At 32.3% G+C, this 13,265-nt stretch overlaps 1 protein-coding gene across 3 annotated transcripts in view; it reads right to left on the bottom strand.

The window, feature by feature from the left end:
* Positions 1-10,219, bottom strand: part of LOC142980488 (xibalbin-1-like) — an 86,061-nt gene extending 75,842 nt beyond the window's left edge. For 2 of the 3 annotated variants that reach the window (XM_076125907.1, XM_076125908.1), the window contains exon 1: positions 10,118-10,204. The gene's annotated coding sequence lies outside the window, so the exon portion shown is untranslated. Of the gene's footprint in view, positions 1-10,117 lie in introns of all 3 variants that reach the window. The other variant, XM_076125909.1, reaches the window with a different exon arrangement.
* Positions 10,220-13,265: the final 3,046 nt, after the last annotated feature.

The following is a 13,265-nucleotide window of genomic DNA, read 5'->3' as shown; positions in this document are numbered from 1 at the left end:
GAATATTAAACATTAACAATATTGACCATAATATAACCGAGCAATAAATTCGATTCGAAAACCTGTAATCGTCTGTTAAATACCCTATATTTTACAGAGCAAAACACAACATTAAACGAAACCAACATAAATTATAGGCTTGCTATTCATTCCGAACTCAAACAGTATTGAATACGTAGTTTATAATAATATACGAAGTATTTCCAAGCAAACGGAAATAATACACGAACTGAATAAAACAAAGAGTCAGCTAAATATAGCATTGGGCAGCGGTCCACTTATAACATTGTTACGTCACACCTGTGACGTCACCTGCCCACTTGTCTGGCTATCTCGGCTCATTTCCTTTGCAGATGTGTGATAATGCTTACATTGGGTTTTCAGACAATGTTATTTACTCTATTCCATGGATGTTACATGGCGTTGAATGTGAAGTGGTATCGAGTTTCTGTCGAGTGTTTGTCGATAGTATCGAATTTCTGTCTAATGTTTGACAGTAGATCGATAGCAATACCATAGCGTGGAATTTTTATCGCGTGTTTGACTTTAGTTCCATAGAATCTAACTAAATTATTATTATAATACAATATAATGAAGAAAAGAAAAATGTTTAGTTTATGAATACGATTATTTCTTTATTTTTAGGTATCTATATTTAATTTTAATAATAAAGAATAGAAAAGATCAACCTTTAATCTATCATAGTTTAAAATATAATAATATTAAAACATTCCTTTCATAAAGAATACCAGTCAATTGAAAACGTGTATAAAAGAATCTTACAAGTTTTTCTCTTTCAGATAAAAATGAAAAAAGTTTCAATAAAATAGTTGAAAGTTAGTCCTCAAAGATTGCGAGCCAATTGCACCGACATGAAAAATTTTATCATCATTACGGCGAGACGTTTTTATCCAATTGCACTTCTAACTTCACCAGCTAGAAAGTGATAATGAATATAGTAAAGTTATTCTTGAGTAGGACTGCCTATTGATGGGTGAGCCTTTTTTCGTGATGCTTATTTTTTTTCAAATTTAAATTAAACGGAAGTAGTGCGAGTAATTTAAACTTTAATGCTTGCTTTGATGTACTTATTCGAAATAATAATACATATAATTGTGTTATTATATTCACGACGAAGGTTCATGCATGCCTGAAAGTTCTCTAATCAGTTCTTGAATGAATATAAGGTCCTCAGTTCACACTTAACCAGCGTTGATTGACTGAAGGCCTATGCCTCATCTTGTAAGTGGCTTTGTCCAGCTATGGGAAAACATAGGTTGCTTTTTTCATCCATATAGCATTCTTTCGAAGTACATTCAAGTTGGTATTTTATCAGACTACGACTAAATTCCTGAACACGTTTTTGAAAGGCAAAACCGAGTTTGAAGCGTACATGGCATTCAGTTTTTCGTTTGAGTGACATCACACTAACCTCGACAGCTTGAAAACAAGTCGCACTTGTTTTATTCAACCGTTCTGTTTCAGAGATACCGCTATTTTGAGAATTTTTGTATAGAATATTGAGCCCCTAGCGTATTTTAGAACCAACTTTTTTGACAAGTCTTTATGGCGCAGTATTGTATGCGACTATCGTGCAGAGGTCCGATTCGCAGGTAAAGCAAAGCAAGATGAAACAATGGTTTTATTTTCATACTCCTCTGCCTAACTCTTCACCATGTATTTAAATGTCAAATATTTGTCAAAATTATACTATCAAAAACAAAAAATTTACTACTACCTATATAGCATGATTTGGTAATGTTGAGCTACAAGCGACATATCATTTTGAAATTACTTAGAAAAATAATCTAAGCTTAATATGGTAGCAGCGTTGATCACTTTTGAAACAACATTTCTCGATAGCTACTAGTCTAACAGTGGTATAAAATCGCTCCACTGGTCTTTCTCGCAGACCAACTTAAAACGAACTTATTCAAAAGCGAAGAAATAAAAATGTAAAATCAAATGTACCATCTAAATGAGGCTATGGGGATAAAGTTTTGCTTTCGTAAAACAAGGTTCAATGAAACTGCTTCTGTTATTCCAACGGTTCCAGACAAAGCCGGCTCATTTTCATGTTAATTAGCTAGCTGTTGTTGAGCAAAAGTTTAAAACTTTCCAACATGTTTGTCTTTACATGCTGTGTTTATTGGTTTTTGAAATCTGATTTCCCGAGAAAGTTTTTTGTTATGAACTTCCTAAGGCTATGTTGTGAGCATAAATTTATTAGTAACGTAGGGGTGTTTATTTTCTGTATTTTTAATTGTTGAGGGCTTAGAAAGAAAAATAGAAACAGTGGAAAGAGGCAATAATCTATGTAAGACAAATGGTAAAGAAAACTATTATATTTGTAATTAATATTAAATTGTATTTATCATAATTAACCAAAGTAATCTATTAATAGTCTGCTAGCTGATTGTAATGAATAAGGACTTTTAAAGACTTAGGAGTCTACTCACATGCTAAGAATCTCACACATGAGTGAGTTAACTACGGACCTTTATTTTCAATGGAAGTTTCACTCGGTGAATGTGTGAGTTTACTACTCATACATTTTAGAGGTGGTTGAATCACCTGATTAATAATAATTAACTTGAACATAACGTTTTATTTCTTATTATCATCAAATATCATTGCGACATATAAAAACATAATTTAACATAATAACAATAAAATAAATTGCACAGTCGGCTGCAAATTTGCTAATTATTTAAGTTTAATTTAATCAAGTACTTAATAAAAATATTGTTAAAAATAAAAGTCTCATTATTATTTATTTACTTAGTAGATAACATGGAAACATCAAGTATACATATAGAAAGTATATACCAAAATTAAATAAGTATAAAAAATAATAACGACATGTTCCTGTAATAAATTACAGTATAGTGGGTAATCCGAGAAACCTTTTTATATTTTGAATGTAGGTGAATCATAAAACTTTAGCACCTATTCACTTATTATTTGCGGTTATGTTTGCGGAAGTGTGTAAATAATTATAAATTATAGTGTCTTATTATAGTGTGTAATCATATTTACTGTTTGTTTATGTGACATACAAACGAGGTAAGAATCAATTTTTTTTTTTTTTTTTTAATCAAATTTATTGTCAAGGCCTTTAGCCAACAAAAGGCTATGTCGGCCTCATAGGTTAGCAAATTTGCAGCCGACTGTGCAATTTATTTTATTGTTATTATGTTAAATTATGTTTTTATATGTCGCAATGATATTTGATGATAATAAGAAATAAAACGTTATGTTCAAGTTAATTATTATTAATCAGGTGATTCAACCACCTCTAAAATGTATGAGTAGTAAACTCACACATTCACCGAGTGAAACTTCCATTGAAAATAAAGGTCCGTAGTTAACTCACTCATGTGTGAGATTCTTAGCATGTGAGTAGACTCCTAAGTCCTTTTAAAATCCCAGCAAATATTGATAGAGTTAGTTCAGTTCGGAATGTAATAACAGAATATACGAATAACCAAAGTTGAATGGGCTAAACGTCAAAAAAAAACAAAATATAGTAATATTAGATCACGTATGACAAGATGTGTGAATGTGAATGAGCCAAGGAAATTTTGTAGGGATCGAACCAAGTGGCATTCTTTAGTCTCTGTCTACCCTTATTTGAAAAAGGCGTCTGAATATTACATAGTAGTTTCCGATCGTAAAAGATGGTATTGATCACAACAATTTCCCGTTAATATTGTCTCAAAAACTTCACTTTAACTCAGACCGGATAGTTGAAGCCTTATTTCGTGGCAACACGCCAATACAACTGTTTGCTATGATACAAACTTAAGACCTACGCTAAGCAAAAGTGCGGGTTGGAGACTTTGCATTCCTTAAACAACTACAACTCTCAGACATTCGAGATTTACTCACGATAGTTTATTTACTGTTGAAGTAAACTATTTTTCTCGCGCGGTTTGATTTACGTATAATTTCATCCATGCTAACATTAAATCATTTATTCTGACAATATTTTTTTAAAGTGCTTTATCAAATTCGGTTTAGCGGTATCGCGACAGAAGGACTGATAGATAGGGTGAAGCTGCAACATTGCGAGGACGACGCATCACAAAAACACCTTCATACAGCAATAGAGGATTCCTAGAGAAGCATCGCAAATCTTAGCGATGCGTTGATGCAACGCAGTGTTGTGGTTTCACCTTTAGACAGACGGATGTATCGCATTTATAATGATATTAGAAATGAGATAATAGCCAGCTTCACACACAAGTGCGTGCAAGGGGAAAGGAAAGATCACGCGCCACGCTCATAAGTAGTGCGCGAGAAGAAAATCGCGAGCGAAGATAGCACAGGCTTTCCCGCGTGTAATCCTGTACGCTCCTAAGAACGCTATATAGAGTGTGTCTAAAGCTGGCTATTATATCACTCGGCTATCATGCACCTTAGTAAGTATAGCTTGTATAGTAAATAACTGAATATCAAATCACAAACTCTATAAATAAACCAAAAAACAAGCTTATCGGAAAAGCCTATTCATTTTGTCAAAACATTTTATCGCAGACTAAAAAGGGCGCAAAAATAGCGACAGATCCATTTAAAACTAAAACCTAAAAAAAGCCTTCTCAAAACATCGATACGATATTTCCGACGGCCATTTTTTAAATAAACTGTATACTATGTTTTAGAATTTTAAGCTCTTTTATATCGGTCATAAAGTTTATATTTGCTGTATCATAAATGGGGCTTAGAGATGTTTGTCACGGGTTGGTTTTGCCTGTAGATAATAATTTTATTTGATATTTTTACTGATATTGTTGTATGGTGCGTAAAACAAATTGTAGTTTAATTTTTCATTGCTTCTGCAAGTTTAGCCGTGGAGTGCTAAATATTTAAATAATGTATGTAAAGCTGTATTATTCTTTATTGGTTTGAGCGATCAACATTAAAGAGATACCAATCATAGATGTTTAATAATTCAACAACGGATAGATTGTGATTTGTACGCTTCTCAATTACACCGCTTTCGCAAACAAACAAAATCTTTAAGAATTTTTTATAAACTTGCCAGAGTTGCCAAAATTCTTTACTAATCGAAAGTACTAAAACGAATGTTTCGTGTCTCTGTCTTTAACCTAGCTAAAAAAAAATAGATTTGTAGCGCAATTCATAGTTCATACTTCGACATTTATAACTTTTTGAAGTAATTAGTTCTTACGCTGACCACTTGGGGTACTGATCAGTTTTTCGTTCAACATTTTAATATCTACCCGGTACTCGATAGTCTAGTCTAATCGGTTTTTCATAGTCTATAAAAGAAGGCATTTACTCCTCTGTAATTAACTTACTTTAACTTAATTATTCATAAATCATAGAGGTTAATGTCAACCATTTGATGTTCTAAAAATAAATATAATTACACTTAAATTAACCCAATCATTATAACGGATACAAAGTTAGATAGTTAGAATATTAATGAGTTAATGTTACGTCAACAACAACCTCTATTTGTCCTTATTTTATTATTCAAAAGTTCTTGCTGACATTTTCTAATCTAATATTGAGTATCAAACTTTCTAGAAAGCGGCTGATACTAGAACTAAAACATTATAAAGGATATAAAAACATATTTGCAACTTTATTTTCAATAAGCTATTGTAATTTTTTTAACTGAAAACACAATAGTTACCTATGTATTTTTTCGGGGTCATTTTTAAGGGTTGAAGTCTCGACTGTTTCTTTTTTACTTATTGTTGTTCTTTGATTAAAACGATCTGTTATGTACCTTATTCGTAATACCAAAAGCTCGAGTATTGAACATTTATTCAACATCGCATCGACTTTCTAAAACTACTATACTCCAAAACATTTTACTGTTATTCATAACAAATAGAAAATTATAAAATTGCAAAGTTTATTTCAAACAACTATTTATCAAAAACTTTTCTATAACAGTTACTTAACTCGAATAGAGCATCGTATTTCAGTGTACAAAGCCATTACAATTGGACTAGCTCAGCGGCAGTATCGCTAATACATTAATCCACTTAGCGCAGTGGGTTTGATGCTCGACCCGTCAATAAATTCAATGATAATGCTAGCCTTACTAACCCTATTCGTTAAATGCTTTAAATAGATTGAAGTTGAAAATGAAAATCAAATGCTTTGTTAGATTTGGTTTAAGCGCTTTTTAACTCACTATATTACACTATACCCTCTAACACTATAATCGCTTGCTAGAAGCAATTGATAAAATATATCAATTTAATCATATATCAATACGAAAATATTTTATTTAAAATTGACTGAAGAAAATAGTTCATGAATAATACGCTCGGGGCGCTGACCGGTTTTAATACGCAATCGGTTGGCGATATGGTCGATAATAGTAGAAAATCGCGCCTATGATTGTAAAGTTCAAGCTTTTGGCTAGAAAATGCTTTTTAAAACCGCAATAAAGTTTTGGCTTAACAAAACAATCACAACTACCCATGAGCATTGTATTTTTGGCACAGTACACGGTCATAAAGTGTAATCGTACCTCTTCTATAGTTTGTACGAAATCGAACTTTCTAATTGCCAAATACCTAATAAAGACCTTATGATGCTCCACAAATTCCGTTAAAATAAAAACCGCTTAAAACATGTTTGAACATTACTTCCAGCTTATTTATCAGCTTTTCTTTTGTAGCATATTTTTCTATCATTACCTCTAGATATTAAATCTGTCGTTTCTAAACCACCCTCGATGTCCTTAAACCATATTTTTTTATAGTTCGTATTATATTGGGAAAACGGTATTTTCCCAGTTGTTTTCTTTAACACTGTCCCCGGGATGACAACTGAGAATAAAAGAAGGAAGAAAATTCCACCAAACTAGTTACACCTTAACTAACCATACAATATTTAACATAGCATCAAAATTATTAATCGAACAAAATATCGACAGCAAACTCGGTTCTAAGCGGAACCATAAAACACTGTTATCATATCCCATAGCAAGGTTTCAACAAAATGAAAGATAGGTAGCAAGCTCATCGCTGACAAAACGCTTCAAGAATAATAATTAAGGGCAATCAATTTTCCAAGTTGACTCTTCAAGCTGTCAGCGCCGAGGTTGGGTTTCTTTTGTTATGTTTTGTATCTTATACAGAAAATATCGACTTTTGAATAATATCAATAATATAATGGCAGGATACTAGATTATTAGAACTAAAAGTGAAATATATTTTCATAATTTGGGCCTTTGAGCCACTGTTTTGTCGATCTGTCTTGGCTCTGCCTACCCTTAAGGGAAAAGGGCGTGTATTTATGTTTGTTCGATGTATGTTTTACCTCTATCTTCTGCACAAGATTTTAATATCTTAAATCAAAAGAAGTACATGTCTATTTTGGTTGATGCATTAAAATTGAATCTTTTTTTCACATAAGTATGTATAACGTAATATAGTGAGTATAACCCTAAAAGTCAAATTCTCGTGATTATTTGGAATTAACGACGGTCTTAGAATATATCTATCGAGACCTTACCTAAGAAAAGTTAAGAAAATTGAGAAGATATTCCTAAAACAGCACTATTGTGGTGCAATCCGAAGATATTATATATTTGTCAATTTTATGTAGGCGTATTGAAACTGATTCCTTTGTTCAAAGGTCAATAAAAATCGGCTTATCTATGTATATCTTTCCAATCCGCAATTAAGGAAAGTTAAGCCCATAGAGACAAGGCGTATTCTGTAGATTAAGTCGCTGATTAATTGGAATTTAATTAGCTAAATTAAATTATAGGCAGGTATCAGTGATCGCTGGATATAGGAAAAATGTTCAAGAGGTTGTTTGTTAAGTCCTGTACTAAAACTGACATCCCATATTCAAATCCCATAATCAAAAATCAAAATAAAAATAAAATCCCATAATCAAACTGACATCCTCAAAGTACTTTTTATTTAAAGTAGTTTAAGCAAGAAAAATGTATGATTTAAATGCCTTTTATAAACCTCTACTTATTATCTCGAGAAGACTTATTAAAGTATATGTAGGTAAATTGAAATTAAATAAAACTAACTAAATTAAACCTTGAAATTAAACTACAACTTTCTATTCTGCTCTTTCATAGACGATTAAACATTTACGTACAAAAGTTACTCGTCGCCTCATAAGTTTTTCGACTTTATTATCAGTAACTCAGTGCTAAATCATCACTAGATATTATAAGAAAGTCCCAATCCTGTATCTTTTTGCGATAAACTCAAATCCTACTCAAGGGATTTTCATGCGATTTTAACTAAAAGATAGAGCTACCGAAGAAAGGTTTAAAGTGTATGTTTTTTTAGGGATAACCGAGTGCCTCCGATATGATGTAAAACAATAACGATTAATCTAAAAATATATCAAATACATGTTAGGAAGTTTCTACAAACCCCTAACAGCTATAACAAACATCTGGCAGGGTGTTTATCATAGTTACTGTTTAAACGCATGATTTATATTCCGTGGTAAGACTCGTTTAACATTCGCGCTTTGGCCGAATGTATATATAATAGATATGTATTCGCCCTCTTGCGCGCTATCTCTACGTAATCTTATTTATTTATTTATTTAAACTTCATGAACAGTAGTGGTACATAGGCGGACTTAATGCATCAAGACATTCTCTGCCAGTCAACCATTGGGTTAAATAACAATTTTGTGGTAGGTGTACTACAATTAATCTTTACAAATGTACGGAAATAAATCCAAAAATCCAACGCGATTTGATACAAAAAATATAGGAATATAATTTAGGAGCCCTGAAATTTACTACATAATGATATTTCATTTCGTAAAATGGCAAAACAAAAAAATCTTTTTGATATAAATTGATAAAAAAAATCTATTAATTGAGAGTGTGGTGTTTGAAATACGTACTGTAATAAACATAAACCTGAATAATGCTGTATTACATTTTTGATAAAACACAATTCCGAGAACATGTAATACGAGTATAATACGTCGAAAAACTATTTGGTGTCGGAACTCAATCAATTGTAGTAATTGTGCTTCAAATATAAATAATAATATATACGAAATACCGAGAAAGATATCATATTTAACTATTTTTACTACCGTTTCATGAAAATAACATTTCATGAGTTCTATGGCAGACATAACAGCATATAAATTGGCCAAATAAGCCAGAACTTCACAATAACTATTGTTTTATACAAGATCAAAAGCAATTTCCACGACGACACCGTACATGACACTTGGCACCACCCAGAAAGCCAACTTGTTGCCAAAAGCGAAACGTAACAAGTCTATATAGCTTCTTAATAACATACTCTATTCTTCATCTACACAATCTTATGTAATTCAAACACTAAGAACATAAAGGGTATAATTTTGTGAGCAAATACGTAGTAATGGAACGAAAACATTGAACATGACTTTACAAAACATATCCAAAGCTTTGGTGAAAATACTCTCTTTTTACTCTAGTCATTCTCGTTATTGTGTCCTCCACGAACAAAACAAACATAGGCAAATAAAACTGCTATGTAATAGTAATTAATTCAATTCTTTCACGACCGACGCAGAGGAATAAAAAGTCCCCACAGTAAAATTAGATCCATTCCCTTAATTAGTCGAAGCGTATAAAATAATTAACGCCCTAACGGCTTACGTAAACGTTCAATCGAAAACGATCGCGAAAAAACAATTACTGAAGGAAAAAAGCCTCATACAAATGCATGAATTCGAAAATGAACGTTCAATTTGAATTTCCCCCTATTTACATATCACGCCTGACAATGGAAATCAGAAAACATTTTATAAACATTGCGGAGAAGGTAATCTTAGAGGACAATATAAAAGGCTCGAAGCTTCGTCCAATTATCCTGAAGCCTGGAGATGAATACGAATGAAGAATCACATAGCCGTCGAAATTACAGACTTACATGAAGAATTTGAAAAATAGAAATCAGTATGTCCAAACCCACTTCGCAACTCAAACTTCGACTCACCGAGCTCGCCACACACAAAATACGAACACTTACGCACCTTTGATAAAAAAGAAATAAACCTTGAACGGAATTAAAATGGAACTTTTGCAATTAAACTTTGTAGATTGAATTTTAATGTGGTAAACTTTGATGATACATACGCGCGCGGTCGTAGTTGACGGGAGATGTATAGCGCCCGAGCGTTCGGGTCGCGGGTTGGGACGCGATTGAGCGTTGCGGCGCCGCGCCAGCCCTTATACTGACGCGTTCAACCCCAAACGTGATGGCGGTGGGCGGCAAGTTATAGAGATGATAATACCACTTCTATTAATGAACCAAATCAAAATGTGTCTATATAGAGCGTGTAAACTTTCCATACAAGCTCGGTCTTATGTTTAAAATTCCAATCAAAGATTTACTCACTTGTGAATCATAAATATACAGGTACGCAGCTATATCGTACGAAAATACAACAGATTTCCATGAAAATGGCACGAAATTATGTATTTGTTCGTTTTGCAACTTATAGTTTCATAACAGGATAACTAAAATGCTAAGAAAGTACAATGAATAGTGCAACTTTAATGGTACACCCAGTAAAATTCTATTGAAATCCGAATTATGAAGTGACATTTACATGAAAATGATAAGTTTCAGAATATCATAGGAGGTATTATCAGCTCTATAAAATACCCAAGAGTGCCATCCTTGTCGCACGGTGGTAGGTTGTCAACAAAATGTTATTAGTCGTCATCTGCTAGGACCGCGTCCTACTGGAAAATAGTCAAGTAGCTGAACGAAAAACATAACCCTCTTTGACACAGTCGGGTAAAAACTTATACTGCGATTCATGGTGCAAGATTGAGACTTGCGTTTTGGATGGTCATCGTTATAAAGCGTGTTTTGTATGTGTGTGTTTGTAAGGTTTGATAGAGGCTTTCGGGGAGTACTTTACGAAGATCCTTCTATTAGTGTGATGAGAAGAACTGGTGTATTTTGTTCGATGAGATAGAGCTTTGATTGAAAGTAAGATATTTTAAGGGAACACGTTTTATGTGAAATTTCGTTTCTTTTCGTTGAGTTTGAAGTTCGTGTGAAGATGTAAAGGATTATAGTTTTGTAGTTACATTGTGGTGTAGTTTTTCGTTCATTCGGTGATTTAGTGATATGAAAGTTATTATGATACGCAGTTTTTTTTATTCACATCCATTTGGCTTCCATTTGAGATGGATTTTACTATTCTTGTTTCTTTATTTACAATTATTATATAACTATTATAGTAGAGTCAACATAATTTACGTGGAAATCTGTTATATTTCTGTAATTACTTATAAATTGCAGCTTTTTAACGTCAAGAATCTATTTTAAAAATAGATATTGCAATAAAGAGGAAGTCTTACAGTTTCAAAGAGATATTTTCTAGAAAATATTGCGCTGATGTCTCTTATAGAGTGCAATCTTCGCCCACTTATAGACCACGCGTTTCTATTATTGGTTCAAAGGGTTTTTAATGGAAATATGATAAAAACCGCGCGTTGTGTCCGCATTTTATGATTAATTATTTAAATATGGGAACTTGTAGCTATGTTTGAAGATACTCTTATATTGCTTTTGTAATATGAAAGGCTGTAATATACAGCAAGTTGGTGATGTGGTGTAATTTAATATATTTAATGGCTTTTTTTACAACCTGTGTTTAAATTCTCGGGTAAAATAAAAGACGTTATTTACCTTTTCTAATACTACTTAAAGGTAAATAATGCTATTGAAATAATTTTCGAAGATAAGCATTTGAAAAAATGCCAATAGTTTACAATATCGTTTTGATCATTATCAAGTAAATAAATGCCAATATGCAAATAATACAAACACATTTTTTTCACTCTCCATAACTCTACTAACCTATTTACTTTAGACAAAAACGTCTCCCAGGAACATAAAGTATTCCTAACAAACCTCATTCTTAGACCACATACATATAGAATAACTGTAGTTCCAGAAAAGGTACCTAGGTTTAACATGCCCCCATTAATCTTCGTTTCACTTCAGAAAATGTGTTATATTAAGTTTTTTCTCCAATGCTCACTATTTTACACGGATTCTGTATGTAATTGAGACAAATGATAATAGCGTTGACATTTATTTCGGAGGACATAAAATTCCTCTCAATTTTTCGTCATACATTTTTCGGATGTACGAGCGGAAATATGTTCACACTGTTATATCTTCAATCGTATTTTCTCATATTAAAAAAGCAGTTCACTTACAGCTTTTAGTCTTATATAAATAAAAATAAATACTACACATTCGTAAAATTACTTTGAAGATATTAATCTGTAACATTTTTTTCTATTAAGCAGTGATAGCCGATGGATAGATAATAGTCTTAAAATGCATCTCTCTTGCAAGTGGTCGATGTTTCGAACCTGAGGCAACACATCAGTTACTTTTCGGTTTTGGATAGAGTTATGCGTGTATTGTTATTGTTTGTTTCATCGGTGAAAGAAACCATCGTAATGCAACCTTGCATGCCTGAGAGTACGTTAGAATAGTTCTTTAGGAAAGCAAAGTCCCCACACACACTTAGCTAGCGTGGTGGACTCAAGGCTTAACCCCTCTCTCACTACAGGAGGAGATTCTTGCCCACCAGTGGGACAGTAATAGGTAATTTTTTTTATTTTACTATTTATATTGATAAGAATACTCTTTGAAAAGTGACCGTGTATACATATTTTTACTTTTGACTGTACAACCTGTACATACATGTATTTTATCAACCGTGTTGCAAAAATAACGCGGTAAAAGTTGTTTGAAAAATATGTATGCCTTTTTTCGGGTAAAACGGTATTTTTTGTTTTTCATTTTAAAAGCACATAGTGCGCCGTTTGTTGTAAATTCGTGTTGAAATTGTGACTGCAATATGTTCAAATTGTCTGCTCATATGAAACTTGTCTGTTTTATTCGATTTCATTTAAGTTGATCGTGTTATTATTGAATATTATTATTTTAAATACAATTGTATCGTCTTGCCACTTAACTTAAACTTTAACACAGCCTATATACTTAATTATAGGTTTAGATACTTATTCAGACATTGTGAGACTAGCCGCAAATTTTTATCATCGTGAGTAGATACAACATTATTCTTTTAAGTATTTTTTTAATAAAAATCTTGTAAGTTAAAGCCTGTAATAAACAAGCTTTACTTTTATAAACATAGAAATGACATTTGAGCAATTTTTTTGTGACTATTAAAAGCAGAATATTTTTTTCGAATAGCTCAAAAATATACTCTAAAATAAATTATTA

The sequence above is a fragment of the Anticarsia gemmatalis genome, chromosome 18, assembly GCF_050436995.1.
Source record: "Anticarsia gemmatalis isolate Benzon Research Colony breed Stoneville strain chromosome 18, ilAntGemm2 primary, whole genome shotgun sequence".
NCBI classification, from domain to species: domain Eukaryota; kingdom Metazoa; phylum Arthropoda; class Insecta; order Lepidoptera; family Erebidae; genus Anticarsia; species Anticarsia gemmatalis.
Note: the sequence above shows the minus strand (reverse complement) of the source record. Positions and strands in the feature narration are given on the sequence as shown.